We start from the raw sequence: 12,306 nt of genomic DNA, 5'->3' as shown, positions 1-12,306 counted from the left end.
AAGCAGCCTAATTCCCTTTTCTACCGGCTTAGCAGGCTTGCAAGTAGGACAGAAGGGATAATGTCTAACCCAGATTGACTGGATGAAGTATACCATCTCACTTGACATGTTTGTAATCAAAATACGGTCCCAATGAATGCGAGGCAGATCCAAAAGTGCGTCAGTAATTGTATGTCTGAAGAGTAATTCTCTGTGGCTTAGAGTTTAAATCTTTTTCATTTAATCTGTTTATGTCTACGGAGAGCGATCCTCTGTGGATGTGATTTCAGCCTGATTCTGAACAGTGTTTTCATTAATAATCTTTGTAGTAGAACAGAGATGACTGTGGTTATTAAATTTCTACTGGGCTGGAAAGCATGGTGCTGAGAAGGAGAGAGTGCTGAAGGGTAAGGTTGGAAATCAGAGATCAGCCTGAGAGTTGGAGAAACAGTCTGCAGAAACTGCCCGATGCTCAGAGGATAGTAATACAAAGAATTATGAAAGATGGAGACCAAAAAGAAAGGCAGTGACTCAGCCCAACTGAGATAAATAATCACTAACAGCGTCACACTACTGCCAAAGAAGCAGTTGTTGTATGAGATGTGCAAGGATGGATATAGCCTGTAAGATGTGCGAGAATCCTTTTAGTTTAGCTTTGTTAAGTTCTCTAGTGAACTATGATATCTACTGTCAAAAAAAAATACAACAGACTGCAAGAAGTATGGGAGGATGCAAAGAAAGTGACCTGAGAGCTAAAAACAAGCCCTAAGGATGGAGGAGAGCAAAGGAAAAGTAGAAGACTCTTGACAACTGTAAAAATACTACAGGAGGGGAAGAGGGCATTTGTTTTTCATGTCCAAAGGTCTTTTAGCAGTCATTGGATCCTGAGATGTGTTCCCCAAGGGACCCCTGGGCCTCTTCCTGCCAATTCAGAGGTAAAGTACTGGTGGAAAAACCTAGAAAGACTGATTGGAAGTGCTGGCAAGTGTTAATTTAGGGCATCCATGTAGGGGTGTCACTGGGTGTACAAATAAGACCAAGTATTGGTTGTTGCAGAAGATGAACTGCTAAAATGTGGTGGAGGGATCTGGTCCTGCGCCAGACATGTAGCACAGTCTGAGGACAAGGTTTTGATGGGAAGACGAAGACCGTGGATATTTTTCCCATCTTCAGAATCATGAAACAATCCCAAGTGTCTGAGGGCATCTGGCCAGCTCAGCAGGCTGTGTTTGCCTTTCCAAATACACGAATGAAATTAAGCTGCCTTAAATCATGACAGCAAAACAGACGCACGAAGCTGTGGAGCCTACTGCTAGTCAAGAGATTCTCAGAGAACAGATTCTTTATCAGAAAAAGATGAATTTTTTGAAATCCCAAACCCTCAATCGAGGTTTGGGTGCCAACCATTTTAACAAGAGCAATAAAATTACGAAAGCACTTGAGTTTTTATAAGGTCAACCCTCCGGTCTAGACGAAGACAAGGAGTTTAAAAGTCAACTCTAGTTAATATTGTGGGCAGCTCAGGATACAGCTCCAGAAAACTCACATGCTCCTCCTTCTTCAGGATAACTGCTAGATCAGGTCACATTCTGTTCCCTTGGCAGCTGGGGGTGGCACTTGCACAGAGTGGCCTGACTATGAGTCCTTTGTACAGGGAGATCCCTGCTTCCCCCGGCAGTCTCATGCTGATGGAGAAGGAGCTTGTGTGAGGTCTCTGCTCTCTTATATAATCCGTGAATCAGATAAAATTAATGCCAAGTATCCAAAAAAGGGATTGTGTGTGCTCTCTTGCAGCGTGTTCCCGTAATCTCAACACAGTGTTCGACTGACAGTTTTGCCAGTAAAAGAGAGGTTTTGCCTTTGCCTTGAGAATCCAGATTTAAAATTAGCTGTGTCTCAGCAGAGCCATTGGTAGAGATGCTGGCAGCCTCAGTACTCAGTGTCAGAGGTTTAGGGCCATAAAAGCGCCCCATAGCCCAGTTTGAACAGCAACCAGACAAGTTTGTTCAGGGAGGGCTCCCTGGTCGTTAACAACAGGAGTCTCCATTAACTCCTACATCGAGAAAACTGGCCAAACTTTATAAAAATACTTCTTAAAGTAAATGTTAGTGAGTCACAGGTACTAAATATTAATAATTCATACACTGGGGATACTAGCAGGTATCTTGTGACACAGGCCTTTTATACATGCAGTATTACAGAACCGGGTATATGTTCCTCTTTTTTTTTTTTTTTTTAATTTATTTACTTATTTTGTTTATTTATTGCTTTGTGTGAGCCAAGCTTTCACATCTGAGATTCAGCCTTGGAGTTGTTCTGGGGTCCTGGGTCAGCAAAGCAGCTTAGCTGAGTGCCATGAGGCTCCATACTTGCAAATTGCAGATAGATGAGGTTTCTCACTGCCAGGCATATCTTTGGGGAACAAAAAAATAAAATAATAAACACATTTCAGTGAAGTTTATGCAACTGCTCCATCCCAAAGGCACTTTGGTCACATTGAAGAAGGAAATGGAATGAGAGCAACCCCTCCTCATTTTTTCAAGTGAGGTGGTTTTAAGAGAACAGTAGTTTTTGTTGATGAAAATGCCAAAAAAAATCAACATCTACTAATTGAAATTACAGCCCTTTCAGCCTTTTTTTTTTTTTTTTTTAATGTTTGAAAGCGTGGCTTTTTAAAAGTTTGTTGGCACTGAGAAACATTAATGGAAAATTTTAGGGTTTTTTTTTTTTAATTAGCCATGGTACGTAGTTGGCATTTGCTGGCTCATGGTGGAGTCTGAGGTGTTGTCTGGGTGTGGAGGGAGGAATTTTTCTGCCGAAATGGAGCAATCTCAGGGCAGAGCTGTCAAAGAGAAAGAAATTTGGAGGAACAGAGTGGGAGGGCTATGATATAGACTCAGACCGGAGTCTAAGACCTCATTTTTGTCAAATCTGAGGGCAGTTTGGTGATGGACATTGAACGCAAGCCAGTCCCCAAAAACCAGAGAGGTAAGTGGAAATCAGGATGTGAGGTGATCCCACTGCTTTGAACCACCACAAACACATTTTCCTCTTCCTCCCAGAAGCAAAGTATTTTATTCTGCTGGTTATGAAAGGCTCAGTCACTGTCTGAGCCTAGCGGCGCTGGCCTAGCATGGCGGCAGGGAGCCTGCTGCTGCTTAGGTGGTCCCCAGTCCCATCTTGTTTCTTGTTCTTCAGCTTCTTTCAGCCAGCCTCCAGCTTTGTAAGGACTCATTGTGGAAACTTTTTGCTCTGAGCAGTTAGTGCACACGTAAGCTCCTCCATCTGTAGATCTTGGCTAGAGCTTCCTGGTACGGTGTAGCAATGCAGGTGGAGGTCCCTTTCTGGGGTGGAGAATGGAGATTCCTCCTCAGATTTTGCTTTTGAGCCTACATTTTTTCCAGCGTGAAGAGGAAGGGCACATTGTTTCTCTATGGTAAATATTCATTACCGAGCTAAGAGCAGCATTGGCACTGAGAAGCCAGTAAAGACCCATTGAGATGGTTTCATCTTCCCTCTTAATCTGGGGCCACTAGGGGATTAGGAAATAAATCTGTGTCTTCCAAACTTGCTCCAGACAGTTACTATTGAAAGGTCTCACAGGCGAATTTCTGTTGCTGAAACTGTAAGCAAAATAATACCTCTCATCCTTTCCATGAAAGCATTTTCTCCCAGTTAACTGGCAATAGAATGAGGAGAAATGGCCTCAAGTTGCACCAAGGGAGGTTCAGGTTGGATATTAGGAAAAAATTTGTCTCTGAAAGAGTGGTGATGCACTGACATAGCATGCCCAGGGAGGTGGTGAGGTCATCATCCATGGAGGTGTTCAGGAAGAGTAGATGTCACTGAGTGACATGGTTAGTGGAAATGGTGGGGATGAGTTGGGGTTGGGCTTGGTGGCCTTCTTGGTTGTTTTTCAACCTGAATGATTCCTTGATTCTATGCTTCATGTGGATGAGTATCACCATTTGCACTGCCTCCAATGAGGAAAGCCATCTTCTGTGAGATACCACAGCTTCACCCAAATGCAAAGTAATGGGAATATCTCATGAGGTAGAGAGCCGCGAGCAGCCCAGCTCATCCTGAGCGAACATTTAGGCTTCTGGAAATTAATGTGCAGCTTTCCACCTCGACGGGTGGGCAGACAACAAGGTCATTGTTTCTACTGCTTCATACTGAGGGCTTCCCACTGGGCCTTCCTCAGAGAAAATGAAGTGGAACAGCTCACTCAGCTGATCAAATAGCACCGGGACATGAACAACCTGGAAAACTGCCATGGATTACAGGCCTGGACAAAAACTCAGCTTCTGCTGTTATGTCAACGGCAGTTTCCTTAGTTTTATTCTTTATTGCTGATAGGCAAATGGTCCTCTGCCACTGCTCTGTGCCCTTGGGACTTGAATATCCTCCCTCATTTTGCACCCCTCCCTCTCTTTGTCTCCCCATGGTGGCAGGGGGGAACAGGTAGAACAGGTCTACAAGTTTTCAGGCACAAGCTGTGCTTTGGGAGTGCACCATGTTAACAGTTGGGGAAATACATTTGTGGAGAATAAGGTGGGAGTAAAGCTGCTAAAGAGGAAGTAAAAATGAATCACCATTTCCTTTTTAATGAGTCTACTGACAATTAATACAGATTTCAATATCTGTTTGGATTGGGAAAGGAAGCCAGCACTGTACCAGGTACAAATAAAAGAAAGACTCACAAAATACTGTCAGGATATCATTTATGAGACCATTTAAAGCCAGAGTCTGGGCCAGTTATTACATTTCTGCTCCAGGTTTAGCTGCTCATCTCTGGCATGTGAACACAGTGGTGAACAAGTGGACATGGGGAAACACAGGCACAAAATGTTATTATTATTTTTTTTGTTTTGTTTTGTTTTCTCTCTGCAGCCAGAAAAGTAAACACAATAAGGCTGAGCAAATTGCAGTCTTGCATTCATGATCTGAATTAGCAGCCGTGTAACAGTCAAGCCTTGATTTTTCCTTTCTAGGAAAATGCAGATTTTCTGAAGTGGTGCCACCCTGATGAGGATGTATTTACAGGACAAATGCTGTCCATCATAGAAAAAGCAGGATGAAAGATGACTTCAAATCTCATGCATATAGTGGTTGTGCAGCTAAAGATGGCACTGAGGAAAAGGTATGAACAGTGTCTCCTGCATCTGCAGATCTGTGGAGAGGGATCTGTTATAGGGGCTCACCACAAGGTTCCTAAATTAAAGGGTCACAATTTGTTATGGGATATTGCACGTAAAGAAAAAGCTCATCAGGTGTCAGAGGAAGTACTGGTCTGCAAACTGCACTGCCTCTGATTCACCTACACATGATGCACGTTTTCATAACATCCGCTTACTAAATTGCAACTGTGTTGGTAATTATTTCCTCATTTATTTTATTGCTTTCTGCTTTAGACTTATTGTTAAAATAACTGCAGAGTGTTGGTGGGCTGCTGTGGAGCAATGTTGGGGCACTGAGTCATTTGGTCTCTGAATGGAGTGTCTTGCACAGATGGTACCCTCAGGGCATGGAAGTACCTCTTCCTGAGCGAAGTCACTCCTTCTAGTTGGCAATGTGGTGGCTTAGATGCCAACCCTCATGCAAGTGAGTCAGAGGGTAATAGGGTGCTGTCATGCCTTATGCTGCAACCCCATCACAAAGCATGATCTTTGAGTGCTTTATGGCAGGAATAAGAGGTACGGGTCTTGGAAAAGCATTTAGTAGTCCAAATACACAATCAAGGCCTGCAGAGAACAGGATATGAGTGTGGTGGCTATGACAGTTGGCTGCATTCAGATCTTTAGTCACTATTTTGCCTCATGCTGACTGGGACAGAAAGCTGGATTTTTGATCAGTGGATAGGAAAGCATGTAGTAGCCACTGTGTGTAGCACTAGGCAGAGAAGTACAAGTCATCAGGGAGCTTTGGTGCCCACATTAACATGGTGTGAGAATTTCCTTATTATATGTTTTTTGATGGGAAAGTTGAATCTCTGTCTTTTGAACTCCATGGCATTTTAAATAAGGAATCATCTTTTTCCCTGGAAAATTTTAGTTTTCTCATGGGAATATGAGAGCACACTCAGTCTAACCACTAAAAAAACTCATGTTTTGCTTGGCAGACTTCTTCAGTTTGTCTGGGGATGGTTGTTTTTTGCCTCCAACCTGTCTTGCAGATGTACCACCTTGTCTTCTGGCATTTCATGGTATGAATTCAGGCAGTAGCAGACAATTACCAAATTGGGGTATTTCTGATCTAGGCACGTCCTTATTAGATACAGTTTCTCTTCCTTATGATAAAACTTTCGGTCTGTTTTGATATCTTGGAAAATCTGTATAACTGGTCTCTAGTGTCTCAGAAATACGATTGGAATCCTGGTTCAACTTCTTTGCCAAGTGAATGAGAATCTTTAAGGAAAGTTTCAATTAAAAAAAAAAAAAACTTCATGAAAGAAAACTGGTATTCTGCTTTGGGTTTTTCAGTACTTGAGTACATGGCTCAGACTGTGTTCTTGCTCATGAGCTGTGAGACTGAAAATGTTAATGACTTGTTTGGTGTTTGAATAGGACAATCAGTTTTTCAAGGCACAGTGAACCCTCTTTTGCAGTATCAGTGGTGGTGTAAATTGACACAAACTCATTGGAGTTGATGTATCTACTTTCCTTCTTGGCTGCAGGTGTTTACAGACAAAGATGTATGATATTATATATACGATAAACCCAACCCCATATCTGGGACATTAAGACTAAAAACCAATCTCATCACTCTCCAAGGTCCAGAATATGACCTGGTATGGCTTGCAAGACTTAGCCATGAGTTATGCATGTTGATGGTAGTTTGCTGTTACAGTTGTAAAAGTGGCAAGGATTGAGCTAGAGCTGTCCTCTCCCAGGGAATTGCATGAGCTTGGAAGCAGAAATAAACTTCACGTGGTATTTCTTCTAACTGGCTGCTTGCTCCTCTGAGATATATGATGCATCAAGAGGACAGTGTCAACAAATGCATCACTCCTCACTTACTATGATGTTATTTCTAGAAGTTAGCTTGGTAACAAAGAACAGAAATCTGATAAAATGGTCAGATGAAGCACAGGATAGATTCAGCTGTTCTCCAGATGTGAAATTACAGAAATCCACTTAGTTCTGGATTTTTTTAGAACAAATCAGCTCCTTCGCTTCACCTTGCTGTCTGTTAAGCCCCACCACAGCCTCTCCACCTCAACAGAAAGAATGAATACCCCCCATATACTGTTGGAAAGTCATCTGCAAGGGATGAGTTTGTACATGAACGTATTTTTCATAGTTCTAGACCTGAATTTCTGTGAAGAGACAGACAAACAGGTTAAAGGATTTCCTGTGTGCATTTGTCCATTGAATGGACTCTTCTCTTGGCCTTCATTTTTCTTCACTTTTCTTTTTTTTTTTGCAACTGGATTGCATGCAGAAGTCTTGAGGCTGATACGAAACCAACACCTTGTATCATGAGTATTTAAGATACACTTCAGTCACACAATTGTCCTTTACCCTTTTTATCTATTGCAATCCTTCTTTATCTAGTGACATGCTTCTTGGAATAGAGTTCTTGAAACTCTGCTTTCTCTTCTGTTCTGCTCCCTACATGGTCATACACTGGAAGATATTAAAAAAAAACAGAGCAGCAAAGAGGATATGTTTCATATTATTTTGTTTATAAGAACACTCTTGCCTGGTAAATAGCTACACCCTTCATAAGTGTTCTCAGTTCTCTCTTTGAAATATGAAACAGTGATGCTTTCAAAAAGCAGCCCTTCTTTGTCAAGCATTTTTTTGTTTGTTTTAGGATACCCAATTGGTTTGAAACTCAAGATCTTTCCAGAAAACATGAAAGTTTGGTCAGGCTGTATTATTATTTCTTCTAAGCAAGCCATGCAAAGTTCAAGCTGTGACTATACAGAAATTATTTTTCATGATGGCAAATGGTTGTTGCTGAGTAGAGTGCTTGTCATAGAGTTTGAAGCATAAGAGCTGGAGCTGATGTTAGAACCCTCCATGGCCACAGCAGTTGCTGGAAGTTCCCATGGAGGTGAACTGACAATGACAAGATGCAGAAATTCTTGGCTCTTCTGATTTAGAATAAGTTTTTAGACTCTAGAACTCAGTGAGAACTGAATTTAGGGATTTATGCAAGCAGAGTGTAATTTGTAAGAGCAAATAGCCAAGGACTCAGTGACCTGGGAGCAGGGCCCATGTATTTGGAGCTCACTACTGGAGTGTTAATGAGGCATCCCCTCATTGCTTATAGGGATGCAAGATACAGTGAGATGAGCTGGGAGCCAAAGGAAGTGATCTGGAGAGGATGTGTCAGAGTGGATCACAGCTCAGTCAGCACCTGGTAGAAGCACTTGGGGTCTGTGTAGCCATCCCAAATGCAGTGCCAAGAGAAAAAGCAACAAAACTCCCACTCAGTCTGTGCTGAGGATTTGATTTCAGGATCACTTTATGATGGCCCTTGGCAGAGATTGAACTTAAAATCTCAATGCAATGATTTAGGCAAGGCTCAGCAATAAGCAATAAATACAATTACAAAAATTCTATGCTTTGTGGAGGGATCCATCTTTGATTTGTCTTCCTATACGTGTGAGAGGTAAGAGAGTGGTCAGTTTAGTTGGGCTCAGTTTTGGGGTTGTTTGAGAGGAGACATCTCACATATCCACACACACCCTCACCTTCTCCCAGCTCTGTGTTGGACCACTTGCTCATGCTGTCTCCTGCTTCAGTGGAATGCAAGCAGAGCTCATACAGTCAGTGAGAGATTATATGAGCAACTATCAGAAACAATCACTGATGTATGTATGGCCTGTTATCATTATCTCAGCAGCTGTCCATGCTATTACGAAGGGACTTGTGTGGTTCTGCTGTTGGCCCTATAGCAGCAGAGGGAGAGGGTGCCACCCTGTGCCACCTAGCTGTGGTGTGAGTAATCCAGCTTCTCTTCCAGGCTGTGTAACTGATGGAAAAGAAGAATCCAAACAAAATGTCTTTGAGGGCAGTGTCTGCAAACAGCGCACTGTGGTGGGACAAATGAGTCTATTCTTGTTTGCACTTGGACAGTTGGCTTTGGCAGCCTCAGTGTCATTGCAGCCCATGAGCATCAAAGAGTTCCTGTTTGGATATGGGCAGAACAGACTTTCCCAAAGGAAAAAGCAAGACCACATTATTCAAAGTAGTTGTGTGTAATTGAATAAAGAAGCTCGGCGCCTTGCAGGGGAGGTACAGCCACCATTTTGTGTCTTGCCTTTGCACATAGAAGCTACAGAAGGCTTCAGACATGGGAAAGCCTCCCAGAATAAATACTCATCAAATACAAATGTGCACTGAGACTTGAAAGTCTGGTGAGAAATAATTATATTGCACTAGCTGTGTTATTACCCACAGCCAGTGTATATCCACACAGCAGCCTCCAAAAAGCCTCAAGAAGAAGGGATGCAAGGAAGGTAGGATATTTCTATGTATGGCTCTGTATACAAGGCAAATGCATCCTCTAAAACCGTGTGATCTTCTAGAGAAATCTTGATTCCTCCAAAAAACTTGAGATGCAGAAAGAAAACAGCTTTATTCTAGTTGGAAGCATAGAAGTAGTAGTGATAACACAAAATACTTCCTCTGTTCTTTATGTAGAGGAACCAAACACTGGGTAGTTTGAGAAGTGTTTGGATGTTCTGTTCTAACGTATGACTGCAACAGCATCAACTGCAAAACAAAATACCCCAAGTCAGCAAACATTGTCATTTGCTTTGCTCAGTTTCTTCATTGAGGATTTGAAATGCTACATTGAAGTCCACTGTAATAGAATCTGAGGAGATTTAGACAAAATTTGAGTCTGTTTTCATATGCTACTGGTAAACGCTGAGTAATAATTGTGAAGAGAAATATCCTCGTCTGAACACAGCATTTTAAAGGTTCAAATGAGCTTGTGTTTGTGGAAATTTTATGCTGTTTTTCAAAGTTTATTTTCTCAAATGAGACAGAAACATCCAGAAATATCATGACTTACAGAAAACAAGTTGGAGTGGGCCAAATAAAATGATAGTCTCCCTTTGGCAGGGAGAGGAGATGATGCAATTAGCCAATCTTTGTTAAGAAATGAGTAGAAAGGTATGAATTTGATAGACAGCCTTTTTCAGTCCAGAAATGTCATGGCAAACAGAGCAGAAAAGATGAACAACCAAATACTTTGGCAAAAATGAACGAGTCTGTAGTCAGATAATGTTCAACTGTAAGACTTGAGATCTAAAACTGAATAAAACAGATCTCCTTAGTTTATTTGTCTTCTCACTTTCAGGTTTCCTTCAGATCTTTCTCTTGTTTACAGAATTTTTCTCTGTTAGAAATCTGGTCTGGTCTTTTGAATATACAAAGCAATAGGAATACTTTTAAAAATCGCAATCAATTTTCTCTTTGTTCTTTTTCCTGAAGGTATTGGAAAACAAAAATGGATTGTGTAAAATCTCTGCTACTGTGGAATTGCTGAAGGCAATCGTGGCATACTGTGGAAGAACTGGGATTGATAAGTAAAACTCAGAACAAATAATATAGCAAATCCCTCTAATGAGGCTTTGATAAAGCCCTATGTCTCTGTATCCACTCTTGTTTTTGTTGCTTTTTTTCCCTTTCTTGTTATAATTAGGTACTGAAAGATGTGTTGTGTTTATGTCAAATGGAAAAGGATGAAGCTTGTTCTTAAGCTTGACCAGAATATCATGAAGCTCTTCAACTAGCCTCTGCTATGTCCATTTCCATTGGCTTTTTATACATTATTATCAGGTATTTCCTCACAAAATATAAATGGTATCTAAAATGCTGCACCCATGTTTTTGTAGGCACAAAGTTTCAGACAACTGCTCAATTTCTAGGGCTTTCAGTGAACAACCAGCCTTTTAAAATATGCCACTTAACAGCAGGAAGAGCACCATTTGGTGACTTACTTCCCCCCCTGAAGCAACTCGATAGCAGAAACATTTATCACTGAGAACCTCAGGGTGGTGTTGTAACTGGGCTTGCTATGGCTTGGTGGTTATGGCATGGATCCCTGAGTCTTAGCTGACAAATCACTGGGTGTTGCTCACCCAGAAATTTGACATCTGTCCAAATCCATATATTCATGAATGTGAGTACCTCTGTTTTTGCTGACAGTTATTTTTTGCTATCTACTTTTGGAGGTGTATCAACAAGCCTATTCTATTTTTGAGCTCACAGTGTAGTTGTCATCTCTTTCATCAATCAACATTAGGCCTTGATTTAGTGACAGTTCTGTTTTGTTTTCCTCTCTTTCATTGGTGAGTTGCTGAAGTCATGTTTGCAAAATATTTGGGTTACGTGTTGCAAAGCGTGAAATGCATCTCAGGGTGAAGCAAAGCTGGCCACAGTTTGTTGCTTCAGAAGCTTTGGGAATATTGTCCCTTGAGTGACGTCTGCAAATGGAAAGAAAGTTACCTGAGGTCACATCACCAGAGGTGACCCTGAGCATTACCTTATGTTAAGAAGTAGATTCTTCCTTTTGTTTATCTTTTGAGGTTCACCTTGGGACTATTTCTGGTAGCATTGCAATGAAACCTTCTCCAAGTAGAGATGCTTTGCAGAGCCAGATACCAGAGCAGTCTTCAGTGCTGGTGATGCTGGTGTGTGGCTGTGAAGGGCAGGAAACTTTCTGGGGGTTTGCTTGAAAGTTTTTGGCAGCCAGACTAGGCAAGCAGACACAAAGCATCACTGTCTTGAATGTTGCAGCTGGTGCATCTAACAGAGGCTGTTAGAAATAAGACCATTGTCCTGAATATATCTCCTATCTTAGAATCATAGAATAATTAACGTGGGGAAAGGCCACAAAGTTCACCAAGCCCAACAGTCAACTCATCCCCACCATACCCACTAAATCATGTCACTCAGTGTGAAATCTACTCTTTTTTTTGAATGCCTCCGTTGACAGTAACTCCACCAGCTCTCCAGGCAGCCCATGCCAATGCCTCACCACTCTTTCTGACAATAAATGTTTCTCAAACTTAGAGAAGCAATATAATTTATTTCCCATATTATTTCATGACAAAATCATACTCTGCACAGGATCTTATAATTTCCTCGTACAGTAATGACCAAATCTTTTCAGTTATATTACATTCCTCTATCAATGCAACTGACATCCTGTTTGCCTTCTGTGCTACAGCTGCACGTGGAGCTGAAAGCTTTAGGAATATTATCTACAGTCTCCTAGATCTCTGATATAACTTGCTAGCTGCAACCTCTGTCCTCTTTTTGCAGCAGCTCCCATCTGGGTATGGGGGATAGATTGCTTCAG

This window comes from Lagopus leucura, unplaced genomic scaffold, assembly GCF_019238085.1.
Source record: "Lagopus leucura isolate 7727_CA_CO unplaced genomic scaffold, USGS_WTPT01 Super-Scaffold_100017, whole genome shotgun sequence".
Classification (NCBI taxonomy): domain Eukaryota; kingdom Metazoa; phylum Chordata; class Aves; order Galliformes; family Phasianidae; genus Lagopus; species Lagopus leucura.
This window is presented reverse-complemented; position numbering follows the sequence as displayed.